The 14,362-nt window shown below is 52.1% G+C and overlaps 1 protein-coding gene across 4 annotated transcripts in view; it reads right to left on the reverse strand.

Moving 5' to 3' along the window:
* The window catches only part of COL22A1 (collagen type XXII alpha 1 chain), a 258,511-nt gene that overhangs the window by 159,449 nt on the left and 84,700 nt on the right, over positions 1-14,362 (reverse strand). The gene's annotated exons all lie outside the window — the stretch shown is intronic.

The raw sequence follows: 14,362 nt of genomic DNA on the forward strand, positions 1-14,362 counted from the left end.
ATGTGGAGTGTGTATGTGGAGTGTATATGTGGAGTGTGTATATGGAGTGTATATGTGGCATATATACCACATCTGCTTTATATATTTGTCAGTTGATGAATATTTGGGCTTTTTCCATAATTTGGATATTGTTGATAGTGCTGCTCTAGATATTGGGGTGCATGTGCCCCTTCAACTCAGCATTTTTGTAACCTCTGCATAAGTACCTAGTAGTGCAATTGCTGGGTCACACTCCATTCTAATGGATCACATGCAGAAGCCCATGACAGGCACACTCATGGGGCAGCTGTGGGGAAGAAGGGGGGACATGGGCCAGGCTGCTCAACTCCCACACCCATCCTGGGGAGTGCACGGTGGGGGGCATTTAAAAACAGCGATTCCGGGATCTCTGAGCTCCCATCCAGCTCGGACACCATTTGATTCAAGTCAAAGGATTCTGCCAAGATCTCCAGCCCGGCTCCCTCCCTCCGTCAATTTTCTGTGGGACACTGAGTAAGTCAATGCTGCTTTCCAGACTATCCCATTTGTGAAATGAGGTTATTGGACATTCAACAAACATGCGAACTGATGAACCTATTAGAAATATTTAGAAACACTGTGCTGCACTGTGTCCTCTACCTCTACGGTCTTACGCAGACTGCCAATGACCCCGCGAGGCAGGTCCTGCTTCTCAAAGGTGCGTCAGACATTGTGCATTTCCAGGTTCACCTATAAATTGTGTGTGTGCAAATGTGTGTCTGCAAACATGCACACACATACCGAATTTCTAAAATTTCTATGAAGTGCCTTCCACGGACTCAACATCCCTTCTGAGCCAGTGTGACACTGAAAACAGAAACACACAGACAGACAACTGGGGCCCTGGAGTCAGACAGACGTGATTCTGTGTCCCAGCTCTGCACCTTTCTAGCTGTGTGACCTCACACCAGCCACTCTGGAGGGCCATGTGCCACTGGCCTGTCATCTGGTGGACGAGGAGGCCAGCAGCAGGACCACCGCAAGGTGAGCGAGGGCTGGGGAAGAAAGTGCACACTCAGCTGTGGGAGCATCACTGGGCTGCGGGTGGTACACAGTCATCACAGCTCCTGCCTGCGATTGCTGAGGGTTACATGGAACCACACCGCCCCAGGCACACTTGCAGCAGGGAAATGATGCCGTCAACCATGTGCCATGTGTGTGCCACATCACACAAGGTGTGTCCTCCCGTCCTCGCAGAGCAAGTTAATGGTGGAGACAGGGCACCTGTGCCCACACAACACACTCATCTGCTAATAAGTGCTTGGTTCTTATGCTAAGGCCAGGAGGGTCCCGTCCTGGAGACTGAAGGGATTTGTTGGCATGGGTGGAAGCTTCCAGAGGAGGGATGTCTCCAGGCAAGGCAGCCCGGGGGATGGAGCATCAAGGACGTAGTAGGCTGAATGCCAGCTCCCACCACCCTCGCTTAGAGGAAGGAGGGACACTTGGGGAAAACAGCTTAGTACCTGGTGGTCTCAGTTTCACTTTCTGTAAAATGGGAACAATCACAGCCACTGCAAAGTTTTTGTAAGTGTTGAATGTCTCCACGGTGCTCCCTGTAACATTTCCAAAGTTGTTCTGGGTGACACCAGTTTGATTTGTAATTAAATTGTGAGGGGGGGTGTGGGAAGGTAGGGGGTTCTTTGGCCAAATGGGTTTGTGAAATACAGAAATACAGAGTTAAACTCAGTTAAACAGGTTCCTTTACAGCAGGCTTCCTTGAAGCCTTGACTATGCTTGCTGATGGTGGTTCTCCAGTGTCCTTGCCCACTCGATCTGGCCACAGGGCATGTGGGGGGCTGGGGTGGCTCAGGGCACACGGGGAGATGCATGTACACTTCACTGCGCCTCATCACGGGCAGAACCAAGGCCTTCACACCCTTGCGTTAAAGAATCCAGGCCGCCACTGGCAAGGCTTCTGAAGGGCTAGAAAGGAGAATTGTTCACAGAGTAGGAGGAGGAAAGTCGAGACGGTCTCCAGTTGGCCAGCATCGTACTTAGGTGTGGTTTGGGGAGGGAGGAGACTTCCTCATTGGTCTTCAGGTGCACGTGGGTGGCTGTCCTTGGTCGGATACAGGGGGCAGGTGAGCAGTCTACGGATGCTTCACATGATGAAAGGTCATTCAGTATTAGGGACCCAGGGTTTTCTGTGGCCGCTGCTCCCTCGGAACAAGTTTGAGTCGGCGGGCACACTTTCTGGGGTCGAACTGCCCGCAGCTTCCTTACGAGCAGAGGCTGCCACAACAGGCGATTTCTCAGCCACCATTTACACGTCCGCACAATGGGGATGAGGCCCTACCTCGCGGATGATTCCCTATTTTGGAACTCGATGGTCCAGACGTGAAGGAGGCACCCGGGACAGGCGGAAGTGGTTTCTGAGATCCCGAGCGCGGACTGAACACCCGTTAGCACCCCTCCGTTAGCACTGAGAGTGGCAGAACCACCGGGAACATCACAGCGATGTTAATACCAACATAACATAACAATAAGCGACGCTGAAGAGGCTGCTACTGGCCGACAGGCCCCGCTGAGGATTCACCACATGCCGAGCACGGAGCACTTCCCTTTCAGCAATGCCTCTGACTCCTCCCGGGACGCTTCTACAAAAGAGACGCGACTACAATCTTGATTTCACAGTTTATGAAATGGAAGCACGGGGATTCTATCATTTGTCCGAAGTTACAGCATCTGTACACGGAAGCCCATCTTTGGGCTCCAGACTCTGCCCCTGAGCAGCGTTTGCACACACTGGTTCAGGGCATGTTCACAAGTGTCTTTCTCACTTTACGTGGAACACATGGGTACAGAGGGCCCACGCTTGCCTGAGTCCGCCTAGCGTCTGGCATGGCCGGGGTGGGCAGGCTGAGGCAGCAGTGCCTGGGCGCCCAGCCTCGCTCCCCTTCTCCAAGGACCTAGTTCCTCCCCCACGGCCTCAGCCAACCCTTACTCCCTGGGAAAGCATCAGAGCTCCTTCAACTGCCTGACCGGAGGCCAGCGCTCCGCATAAAGCCGGTAGTCTGGTGGTCAGGCATAGGGCGGCAGGCTTAGCTCCCCAGCTGCCTCATCTCTAAGACCCATGTTTTATCCCCTGTCCCATCCTGCACCAGTCTGAGTGCATGGCATGTGCATTTGCAGATGGCAGGGACCCCTGCCCACTTAACTCTGCTTTTCTACAACTCTAGGGCTAAATGCAAGATTTCCCAAAAGGGGGAATGTCAGAGAAGAGTAAGGACTTCCTTTGAGGACCTGCCCTCAATGGCGCTTCCCTCCAGAATCAGGCCTATTGTGGGAGCTGTTGCAGAGCTCACCCCAGGTGCTGGTCACCCAGTTAAGATGGTGGGTCCTTGGAAGGCCAGTCTGTCTTCTGGCTTCTGTAGCTGAAGGCAGGGGAAGGGGTGTCTGGGTTGGCTCCTGCCTCAGGAATAAAGGGGAGGAGGGTAGTAGGGCATTGGAGCTCCCAGGACCATCTAATAAAGGGAGCCAGGGAGGAGACCAGAGACAATGCCAGAGAGAACTCCAGAGTTCTGGAACTTTCCCTCTGCCCAGTTGTCACATTCCAGCCCTGGTGGTGCTTTCCAACAGATGCCCAGTAGATGGCTCTGGGTGAATCTGTCTCACCCACTAGACAGGAGCTCCATGAGTAGGGGTGTCAGGGCATCAGCATCTCCCTGTCAACACTGCCTTCTTGGCACAGGACCCCACCAGTGCTGTGTGCTTCAATCCCTTCCTAAGCTCTGTGGGCTTGTAAGGGAGACAGTAGGGAGGCCCTTCTACTTTAAAGTTAGGCTTGTGGGTAAGAAAACCCCAGGGGCGCAGAGGACAGCAGGTGTAGAAAACCAGAGCCAGCAAACTGGTTTCAAACCCTCCATCACTTAGTACAGATGGTCATGGTCTAGTTCATGAAATGCTCTGATACTCAGTCTTCGTGTATAAATAGGGATCACAAATCTAGGTACAGGATTTGTGCATCCCAAGGACATGGGCAGCTTGGCAAATTGGTTTTAGGCAATCGGTATCATGAAACCAGCCACTTCTCCGTGATGGGAGGGCCACCCTTGTTTTGTCATCAAAGAAACTGTCTGGATGCCTCTTTAGAGGCGAATGTTTTCTTTGTCCAAGAGGATAGCATCTCTTTTCAATCTTATTAAAAGATAAGGATAACCATGCCAGCACTGCAAAACAGATTCTGAGAAATTTCCACTTGTAAATCCTCATCAGATCCAGGCATTTATCAGATGGGTTTCTGCTCTTATGAAAATTGTCAACCTGCCTCAACTATTGCATGTTTTTGTGTCCCCTAAGCTTGGCTTCCCAGAACACCACCATGCCCTATAACACACCTTCCAAAATCCCCCAGGTGGACTCCCCATCAGCTGACGGCAGCGTCTTTGCAAAAGGCAAGTTACAGCCCTGGGCCGCCTGCCCGATCCCGTCATGAAACCCACTCACTGTCTCTGAGCCCCACTTCATCATTTGTAGGATAGAGACCCACACTGCTCTCAGATGGAAAAAGGGGTGTGGACGTAATTAAAATGACAGTTGTTTGCATTCTCCTGAGAATGAGAAACACATTCTTAAACCTGTGGGGAGGGTCAAAAAAGGAGAAGAACGGAGATGCTCCAGGAATTGGTCAAGTCAGGTACAGGGAATGTTTTAAAGGGGATATGTGTAGCTAAGGATCCATGGTAAAGTATAACAAAAGGAGGGAAATGAAGGGAAGGAAGGAAGGAAGGAAAGAAAAGAGAGAGAGAAATGAAGATCAAGATAGAAGGGAAAGCAACAGGACTAGACCAGAGGAGAAGGGTATTAACTGGCAAGGAGCCTCTGCCGTCCGTTAGCTGAGTGGAATGAGCAACTTCCCCTCCCGGGTCGCAGCTCCTTCACCTGCGCAAAAAGTAACACGAGAAGGACTGTTACCTCTGGCCCAAGGTGGTGGGTTAGATGCCTGGAGACAATGGGGAAAGGCTTTAAATGTAGGGAAACTCAGACAAGCACCAGAAATTATTATTTTGGGTAAACTACCCAAACTCCCATTCTTCCCCTGTAAAAAGGAAGTCACTCAGATTAAGAGGATGACAACAGATGATGTACGTGAAACCCGTTACAGGAGATAAGCAGGGCTCAGGGAAGAGGGGCTTTCCCCAGCTCAGTCTCAGGACCTTGAAGCCATGTCTTGGTGGACCTCTCTTCCCACTCCCCACCCCCACACACTGCCTCTGTGGTCTCACTGGGAGCCCCCAGGAGGGTAACAAGGGGCAGCAGTCATCCGCCCACACCCGCTGTCAAACCAGAGGTCCAGGAATTATGTGGTTACTCACTGGGAAAAATACAGAGAAAAGATAGAGAAGATACTTCCCCTGTTCTTTTGGTTAACTGACTATCAGACTTTTTTCCGAATGTTGACAAAGAGATCGCCTCATTGCTAGACAAGCATATTAGTATTACTCTTGGTTCACCTGGTAAGAGACCATAGGTCCTGTAGGTGGGGTCTGAGGAGTCCCCTGGGCAGTGGCCCTCAACGAGCGGCTCCTGGGCCAGCAGCATCAGCATCTCCTGGGCCTTGCTAGAAAGACAGATTCTCTGCCCGGCTCCCAGTCCACGGAACCAGACGCTCTGGGTGTGGGGCCCAGCACACTGGTTTAATAAACACTCCTGGTGATTCAGATGCTGGCAAGTCTGAGAAACACTGCTCAGCACTGATAAATGCCAGCTGTGGGGTCAGAAAACACGAGCACAGCTCCTGGCTCGACCACACGGAGAGAGAAACTCACATGGTTCCTGGTCACACGGTGAACACGCTTGTAAAATGAGGGCAGCAGTATTTACCTCCAAGCTGAGTCCTGGCAGACCACGGTACTCACAGATACCAGGTGCTGTTAGATTCTTAGAGGCTCTGCAAATTATTCTATATGAACGGAGGAAAGGAAAGGACACCCCATACCACAGCACACCCCATCTGGAACACAAATTTCCAATAACACTCTCCAGGCTTTGGGAGGCCGACAGACTTACAGTGAGGCCATCCTCAGGAGACAGCGGGAGCCCGGACATTTCACAACTGCCAGCCACCCCTGGGGATAAGACCTCACCGATGGCCGGGATGCTGAAGACATCATCTGGCGTATAAAAAATGTAACACTATGCTGGTGTGATGGTAATTATACTTAATACTTATGAGCACTTTTTTTTTTTACAAATATAAGTCTTTATTTTCATTGGGTCATTTTGTCCTTATGAGAAACTCTCTAAGACAGGTAGTATCAGTCACCAATTTATACAGGAAGAAAGTAAGGGCTAAGGGGTTGAGGAACTGCACAATGTTACACAGCTGCCAAGTGGCCAAGCAGGGTCTGAAGCCACCAGGCTGTGTCCAGGGTCAGCGTCTTTAGCCTCCCCTGTCTCCTGCCCCATCCAACGGTCCTGCAGCCCAGCATTTGTCCTCCTCACAAGTGCTCCCCACCTCCTATACTAAGCCCTTGGTCCTGTGACTGGCCCATTAGACTTGGCAAGTGCCCGAGTGTCAGACAGAGCTGGGGAAAGGTGCAGACTTTCCTATTCCAGCTCTGCCTGGGGCTGTGAGATCCCGTGAACTCAAACTTCCCCAGCGTGTCCTTCAGCACCACGGACAGGGGCTGTGGCACCATTTTTCTCTCAGTCTTTTGCCCCCAACCCACAAGGCTACGTGAGGGCAGAGAAGCAGCTAAACTTATTTTCCCCTAAACCCTTTAATTATTATAAAAATAGAAGGCCTTCAACCACAGTTATCCAACTCGATAACCATGAATAATGCACATTAATGCAGAGGCTAACAATAGGAGATGGGGCTGCTGATTAAGCCAGCCGTGAGCAAAGAGAAAGGAACCCAGAGCTAGAGGCAATGGCATAAATATATCTTAGGAGCTTCACACATACAAACACGCACGTATAATTTACATTTTATGGCTCAGAAGCTCCACAATGCAGTCATTACATGAAATAAGCCAATTCCCACAAGGGACACAGTTGTTGAGGGTCAAGGATTCCCAGATACCAGCACTGCTTTCGGAGAAGGGTGGAAAACTGGCACTGGCCAGTGCCATGGATAACAGCGGGTCACTCTGTGATTTTGGGCATGCCTCAGACTCCCTGAGAGGCTGCACGAGGCTGATACTCAAACTCAACAGCCTGGCACACACCAAGAGCTCAATAAAAGTGGTTAGGATTCTTTCCACAACACGGCACTTTCTTTGAGACGAAGTCACTATGCCATTCCAGATAAAATCCCCACATGTTGGCCATTGGGCTGTGCATGGCTCCTACTGCTAATGCCTCCACATCCTCTCAGAAAGAATCCATGAAATAAAAATGTGCCCACTGCTCCTTGCTGTGCCACATTTCACTTACACCAGAAACCCCACACATGTAGAAGTAGCACTGTGTGGTTTCTAGAAACCTTTCCTGGTCCCTGGTCTGGAAAGGAGTCAAGAGGAAGAAAATCCCTATGTGGCAAGGCCCTCTCTTCACCCCCACCAATTCTGCAAGCCATTCTACAAAGATTCCATGATACGTCACCTCACAATTTCAGACAGCCTGGCCTTGAAAGACACCAAAGAGAAGAAGTAGCTCAGGGGAGGACCTGTTCTTTACCCTGGAGACAGCACACAGTGTGTCTGCCATGTTGGTGCCATTGCGACAGCTGGTCTGACTGTTCCCCACAATAAGATCCCCAGGCACTGCCGTGAAGGCTTCACAGGAAAGGCCCTCAGTGAGCTCAGACCAGGCTTAAATGGGATCATTCCTAGCTCTTACCTGCTCTGCCCAATCAGCTGCGCAGTGGCCAGTGACTTTTTTTGTGGACACTCCTCATCATCCTCTGGGCTCTCAGGTGCAAACGGTTGCATTAATCATACCTTAAGGCTCATGTTCCTCATTTCACTGTCCCTCCCCAGTCCGAGGGTGCCCTGTGTGCCCCTAAATGGGTAGCTGTTAGGATTCTGAGCAAGCCAGAGCGTATGATAAACTACTTTGCCCTCTTCCTACAGCATCTTACAGTGAAAACATCAATGTGTGTGTTTTCCAAGACTCAATGGCTTTGCCATGAATTGTGGAGAGAGGAATGGATGAGATGGTGCCCTGCGGGGCCTCCTGGCCCCATGCATGAGGGCTCGAGGGTTACTGGGTCAGAAGCATCTCTGGTATTCCAAGAGGCAGAGCACACTGGTGGATGCACAAGGAGGAAGCAGTCTCAGGGAGGAGAAACACCAAGAGGAAGCCCTGGGAACATGAGCGCAGAATCGGCAAGACACAGATGCAGGGGGAGAAGGGTGTCTTGGGGCCCCGTCACAGCAGCAGGTGTGAAGTGCGCTCCAAACACGTGGACTTTACCTGCCAGCTAACGCTTGATGCTGAGCACAGCTCAGTAGGGACCAGTGTCACAACAGCATTTTATAATCAAACGTAAATTCACGTCCACTTGCATGTTTCGGACAAGATGGCATGTCTCAGAGAAGGACAGTTGGAACTGAGGACTTCCAGGTGCCCTGCCCCACTGCTGGGAGTGACTTCTTGGCAGGTGGGTCCCCAATTTCTCTCCAGCTGGCTGCCTTTCCTGAGAGGCTGGAGACTTCAGGGTCCGCAGCAACGTGGAGGACGCCTCTTTGTCCTTGGAGGCACACGTGCAGAACCTAGTCTTCCAGACCCAGGGACCAGGTTGCCTCTGTCAACCACTATGAACCTCGTTCCGAACAACCCTCCTTAGTGGCATCCTGATGGCCTTGGACTCTCCTGAGTTTTCCACTCAGCATCTTATTTCTTCAGCTTCGTGATGACCCACCGCACAAAGGCTCTCCTAGGACACGAGGACCCCAGGACACTCCGGCTCGTTGCTCGCGGCTCTGGCATTCCCTTCAGGACATTCGGTCAAAATTTCGAGAAGGCGACACCTCGGCTACTGGTTTGACTCAGTTTCCTCCTTTACCGAGTTTGTCCTGTCGGGTTTGTGATCCCGGGAAGATTGGAAAAAAGCCATAAAAGACAAGGAACTGATGTTTGCGTGACCTGAGCCAGCCAGCCCAATAAAACTCGGCCGAGTTTCTTCTGTTTGCTCGTATATTTTTTCCGGTGCACCACACCGTGAAATCTGAGCACAAAATCCATCTGAACTTTTATTTATCGCCATATGGATTTCTGCAGAAATGCTTAAGAAAGGACTTTCTGGTCGTTGTTGTTTTTGAGTTCCGTCCCTTCTACCAAATGCTGAGTACTGAGTTGCTGACCCAAGCATGGCTCTATGGGACACTCTGCCCCAATTTCGTCCCCTACGGGTCTCAAATGCCCTTGTTACCTGCAAGGTGTGAGCAGCACTGATGAGGGGCTGTGGAGCTCTCTCCCTATGCTGTCCCTACGGCGTGCCACTCCAGGCACCCAGCCCTGCCCCACCTCCATACCCTGGTCCTGACTGGCCCTGCCTGGGGCCCCTTCCACACCCCAACCCCACTCTAATTGGGAGTATTAGTGCCGGCTGCTGTTCATAAAGACAACGCTGGCAGGAAATGTAGCGTGTGGTGTGTCTGAGCAGCCGGAGATGCTGTCCGCATGGTCGCTCAGCAGCATCACTTACAAGGATCCATTTCGGGGCCGACCTCTGAGGGTCACCTCGCCCTGCTCCAACTGGCTCATTTCACTGCAGCAAAAATGGCTGGAGGAGCATCAAGGCTGTCATCCTCACAGCCGCGGGCCCAGGGAGAGAACATCTGCCTCCAGGCTTCGAAGCAGAAGTACTGAGTTTGTATGGTTGGGTCTAACTTAGATAATGTGTCTGAACGGATCCTCCTGCTCAGGGAATTGGAGCGTGGATGGCTTGCACTTGACTCTTGCTAATGCTTGCCGAAGTCGTTATTTAGCAGGGGCCTGTGAAGTTCTTTCCTGGATCCCCTTATTTAATGAACCCTCATGTCAACATTAGGAGAGCGTGGTTGTTTCTAGTCTCTCTTCTGCACAGGAGAGGAAACTGAGGCACTAAGAGCAGTGGAGACCTCCCCAAGGTTATGCGGCAGGAGAGGGGCAGCTCCAGGTTCCCAAAGCCCAGTCCTCAGCCACTGCCCTGTCCTGCCATCTGGACCCACGGCCGTCATGCCGTCCAGGGTTCCGCACTCCAAAATCACGCCGCTTGGGGATTTCACGCACAAACATTGTGAATGTACTATATTTAAAAGGATTTTCATTATGTTAAGACTTAGTCTTTGGTTAAATGTTTACAGATGTTGTAGCACCAGGAAGAGTAATTAACAAGACATATGGAACCCCCCAAATCCCACTGCCCCAACGTGCTGGTTGTTTGCACCGCACACACGTCTTTTTATGTGTGAGCACGTAGGGCTTCCTGGCCTCTATTTCATTTGCATTATGTTGCATGCATAGCTCCCTATCGTAAGGTGTTCCTAATTCTCACTTATGCCCATCTGGCTGCTGCAACGTGATACTCCATTAGCTTGTTTCCCATTTCTCGTTGCCATTGTAGTTGTCACGAGTACTTACAAAAGACAGAGTCAGCTTGTGGTATTTTTGTTTCTGTTTCTGTCTTTCCTTTCATATGAATTGTGCTCATGATAACTTCCTAGACATTTTTGGGGGGATGCATCTTCTCGCCACCGCCCCCCCCCAGTACAACACCTACTATCCTGGGAAGCCCTTGAGGTGCTCTGCTGATGTGACCGTCCTCTGCTCCTCGGTCCCTGAGGCTCAGACAGGGTCCTGAGTGTTTGTCAACAGCATGGCAGGTGGAGGCCACAACCCGGCTTATCTAGGGACCCGCAAGAATCACACTCTGGACCACATGGCTGTGCTCAGGCACGTTGTTTCCTCCACGGAACCGGTGAACGAGCCCCTGGCGGGGGCCCCAACCCAGGTTTTAGGGCTCTGTGAGCCCACCACCCTCTCTCATACAAGGTACTTGAATGTTTTCTGCTGAAGAAACACACATTACTCTTCCCCGGGTTTTGGCAATTTCCAGCAGAAGGACCAGAAAGGCAAGGAACGGATTTTTACGTGTGCTTACCTGAGCCGGGGACTAAGCCAGGTGCTTTTACAGGCATGAGCAACCTCCCATGATCCCCACAACCGCCACACAGGGGAGGCACCACTGCACCCACTTTACAGAGGGGACACTGAGGCTCAGGGACACACCAGCCGAAGATCACCCAGCCTCTGCAGAGCTGGGATCCAAGCCATGTCTGCCCAGCTCCCCAAACCTGCTTTCCTTCCATCACCTGAACCCAGGTCTGAGCACAAAACCAAGACTTCCTCTTCCTTCCTTCCCCCCCAGTTGCCAGGTTTCTAAAGAAAAGACGACAGCCCCAGAACGGCAGAGATGTGCCCAGTGTCCCATTAGGCAGGAGCCCTGCAGAGGGAAATTGGAGCAGATGCTCTGGCGTGCAGACACCAGAGGGCGCTGTGGGCCCAGGAACGGGACACAACCCAGTGGCTCTGGGTTCCTCCAGAGGCAGCATTGGTCCCCACAGCAGAAAGACCCCCAGGATGCACCACGAAGAAGCTCACTGGAAACTCACATTTTGGTCTTGTTTCTGTTGTTTCTAAATCTTTCCACTGGTGGGGCTCACGGTCTGGCTAATGCCGTAGACTTTACCTCCATGGCACCCAGACCGACTCAGTGCCCACCCAAAGGAACCCTCATGCCAGCGTCTCACTGTGCTGGTCAATCTTCTCTGCAGGGAAGAACCCAGGGCAGAGGGCACTGAGGTCATCACTCCTCCCTGCTCTCTCTGACTGCACCCGAATTGGTCTAGCCCAGCCCAGAGCAGCGGCTATATGCCTTCATCACCACCACCAAATGAGCTGGAAATTAACTGAAGATTATGGGAGTAACAGGAACACAGCATCACCAGCTCGATAGGCACTGCATCAACCCCTTCATGTACACTGCCTCCTTCGGTGGTGGGAACCATTACCATCCCCTTCCCCCTTTCACAGAAGAGGAAACTGAGGCTCAGAGTAGACCAAGGACGGACATGGGGTCAGCACGAGGTAGAGCCAGATTCTGAAGCTGGGTCTCCTCCACGCAGTCTGTGATCTCCCTACTGGGTGAAGCTGGTCCTCAGTCCTGGGTGACGGAGCCCCAAATCCATTCATCCATCCACTCATGTGGCAAAGCCCATGCCTGATGCCAGCTGTGCCCCAGATGCTTCGGAGGTTCATCCTCCTTTCCTCTCCGTTTACGGCCACAATGCCTGGGCTGTGGGCAGCAGTTTGGGGGCATCCCCTAAAAGGCTGCCCCCCCTGACCTTAGTCTGATTTCACATATATTAAAACACTGGGGGAAACTGGCCCCAAGAACTCTCTGGTGAATATGGGAACCAGAGAGGAGATCAGCTTCCAAGAGAAGGGGCAGAAGCAGTCCAGGAACATGGCACCATGCAATGGTCTAGGGCATCTGATGTGGGAGCCAAGGAGAGTCAGGAGGCCAAGAGCCGTGTGACCTTGGGCCAGTCACCTACCTTCTCTGAGAGCCAGTTTTCTCAGCTGCTGGGGAAGGGGGGCTTTAATCAGCCCTCCAGCTGCCTGCCCTTCCCTTTAGTACTAACCAGTGATTATGTTTCCCACCATCCCATTAACTTGTGACCCTGGGCAGGTCACTTGACCTCTAAGCTTTATTCTCCCCATCTGTGAAATGGGCGTAAGTAGTGCCCTCCCTAATGCACTGTCTTCATCACGAGACCTAAGGTATGGGGCACGCTGGCCCTCCTAGAGGCCAACACACATCCTCACAGTTAATTACATGCCAGAAACACAAGACACACAGCCACGATCAGAGAAATATAATCCCTGGACCCACTGGGCTCTAGTCCATCCAATCCCCTCACTCGAGGCACCTGCTATGGGGACAATATTCAAGTGCAGAAGTTTGTTGGGCCCTGTCCAAATGCATTAGTCACCGGTGACCTTCTCTGCTCTGTGGACTCTATCAGTCCCCGTGACCCACCCTCGCCCTGGCTCATCCTCGAGGGGGAAGCAGAGACTCTAAGCTGCAGAAGACAGCCCTGGGGAATCGGGCTGGGTTGGGCTGGTTCCCAAGTCTCAGAGCTGCCGCCTGCAAGAGCCTTTATGCATCATCTCGTCCCACCCCCTCGCTTTTACAGATGATGAAGCAGAGGCCCAGAGAGGGAGGTGACTCACCCCAAATCACACAGCTAATATGTGGCAGATTCCAGACTCAGACTTTGCTAAAAATGTCCAACTGCAAGAGAATGTCAACTAAGGACAGAGCCAGAACTGGTAGAAGTCTGTCCAGTGGCCCATCTGTCCTGCCAGCACCAAGTATGTGAGAAGGTCTCCCCGGCTGGGACTGTGAGCTGGCAGCTTCGAGTCCTGAATGTGGTGCTGCAGGCAGGGGTCTGGGGCACCAGGGAGGTGGCTCCAGGCATCAGGAGAATAACGCTGCTCCTTCTGAGCTAAACCAGAACAGACAAGGCCCAGCAGCACCTACTGCTCAACAGAGAAAAGAGGCCCATCACTTCCTGCCTGGGGACACCTCTCCAGCCAGAGGACGTGCTGGTCCAGGAGACACATGTTGGTATCGCCCACCAAGCACCACCCGGGCCCAGCACCTGGACTTCAAGGGCTCCGGCAACCCCAGTCCTGATAGGAACATCCGGGTCTCTTGCTAATCCCTGTGCTCTGGGCCCACAGGAGCCTGGCAAGCTGGCAACAATAGGCAAAAGTGGTTACTGACTTTGAGCATCTTGCCTCCAGGTGCTGGGCTTTTAAACCACACGGGAAGGATGGATGGTGGCCACCAGTCCCGTCTTCAGTGTCAGGACACCCAGACTGGGAAACTGGTGGCAAAGTCATGCTGTGCTGTGTACCACGCTGGCTCTCAGACTGCTCTCCTGTAGGAGTGACTGTGTGTGCACACAAGTGTGCACACACACACACTCAGGGCTAGGGTCACACTGGATAGATGTTTTCCCATGTGCTTTCAAAATGAACAAAATACCATTTTCATTTTCTAGGTCATTAATCATTGGTCTAGATGTGGTCCGGCATCCCCGAGTACCACTGCATTCCTTAGCCGTGCGGTAACTTATTCACCCTCTGCCTGCTACACGGCACATGCTCGTGTCCAGTCTCACGACTTACACAGAGTAAAACGCGGAGTGTGAACTTCTGTGCGTCCGTGATTTATCTCTGTGGAGGAAACCTCTGGGGTGAAAGTGCTCGGTAAAAGGGTACCTGCAGGGAGAGAACGGGCTGGCCACATGAAAGCTGTTTCCCCAATAAGGGGACAGAGCAGCACCTGCTCGTACGGCCAGCCCTACGCGAGGGTGTGAGGACAAAACCATCCAGGGTCCAC

The sequence above is a fragment of the Herpailurus yagouaroundi genome, unplaced genomic scaffold (assembly GCF_014898765.1).
Source record: "Herpailurus yagouaroundi ecotype Mexico unplaced genomic scaffold, PumYag 186, whole genome shotgun sequence".
Lineage (NCBI taxonomy): Eukaryota > Metazoa > Chordata > Mammalia > Carnivora > Felidae > Herpailurus > Herpailurus yagouaroundi.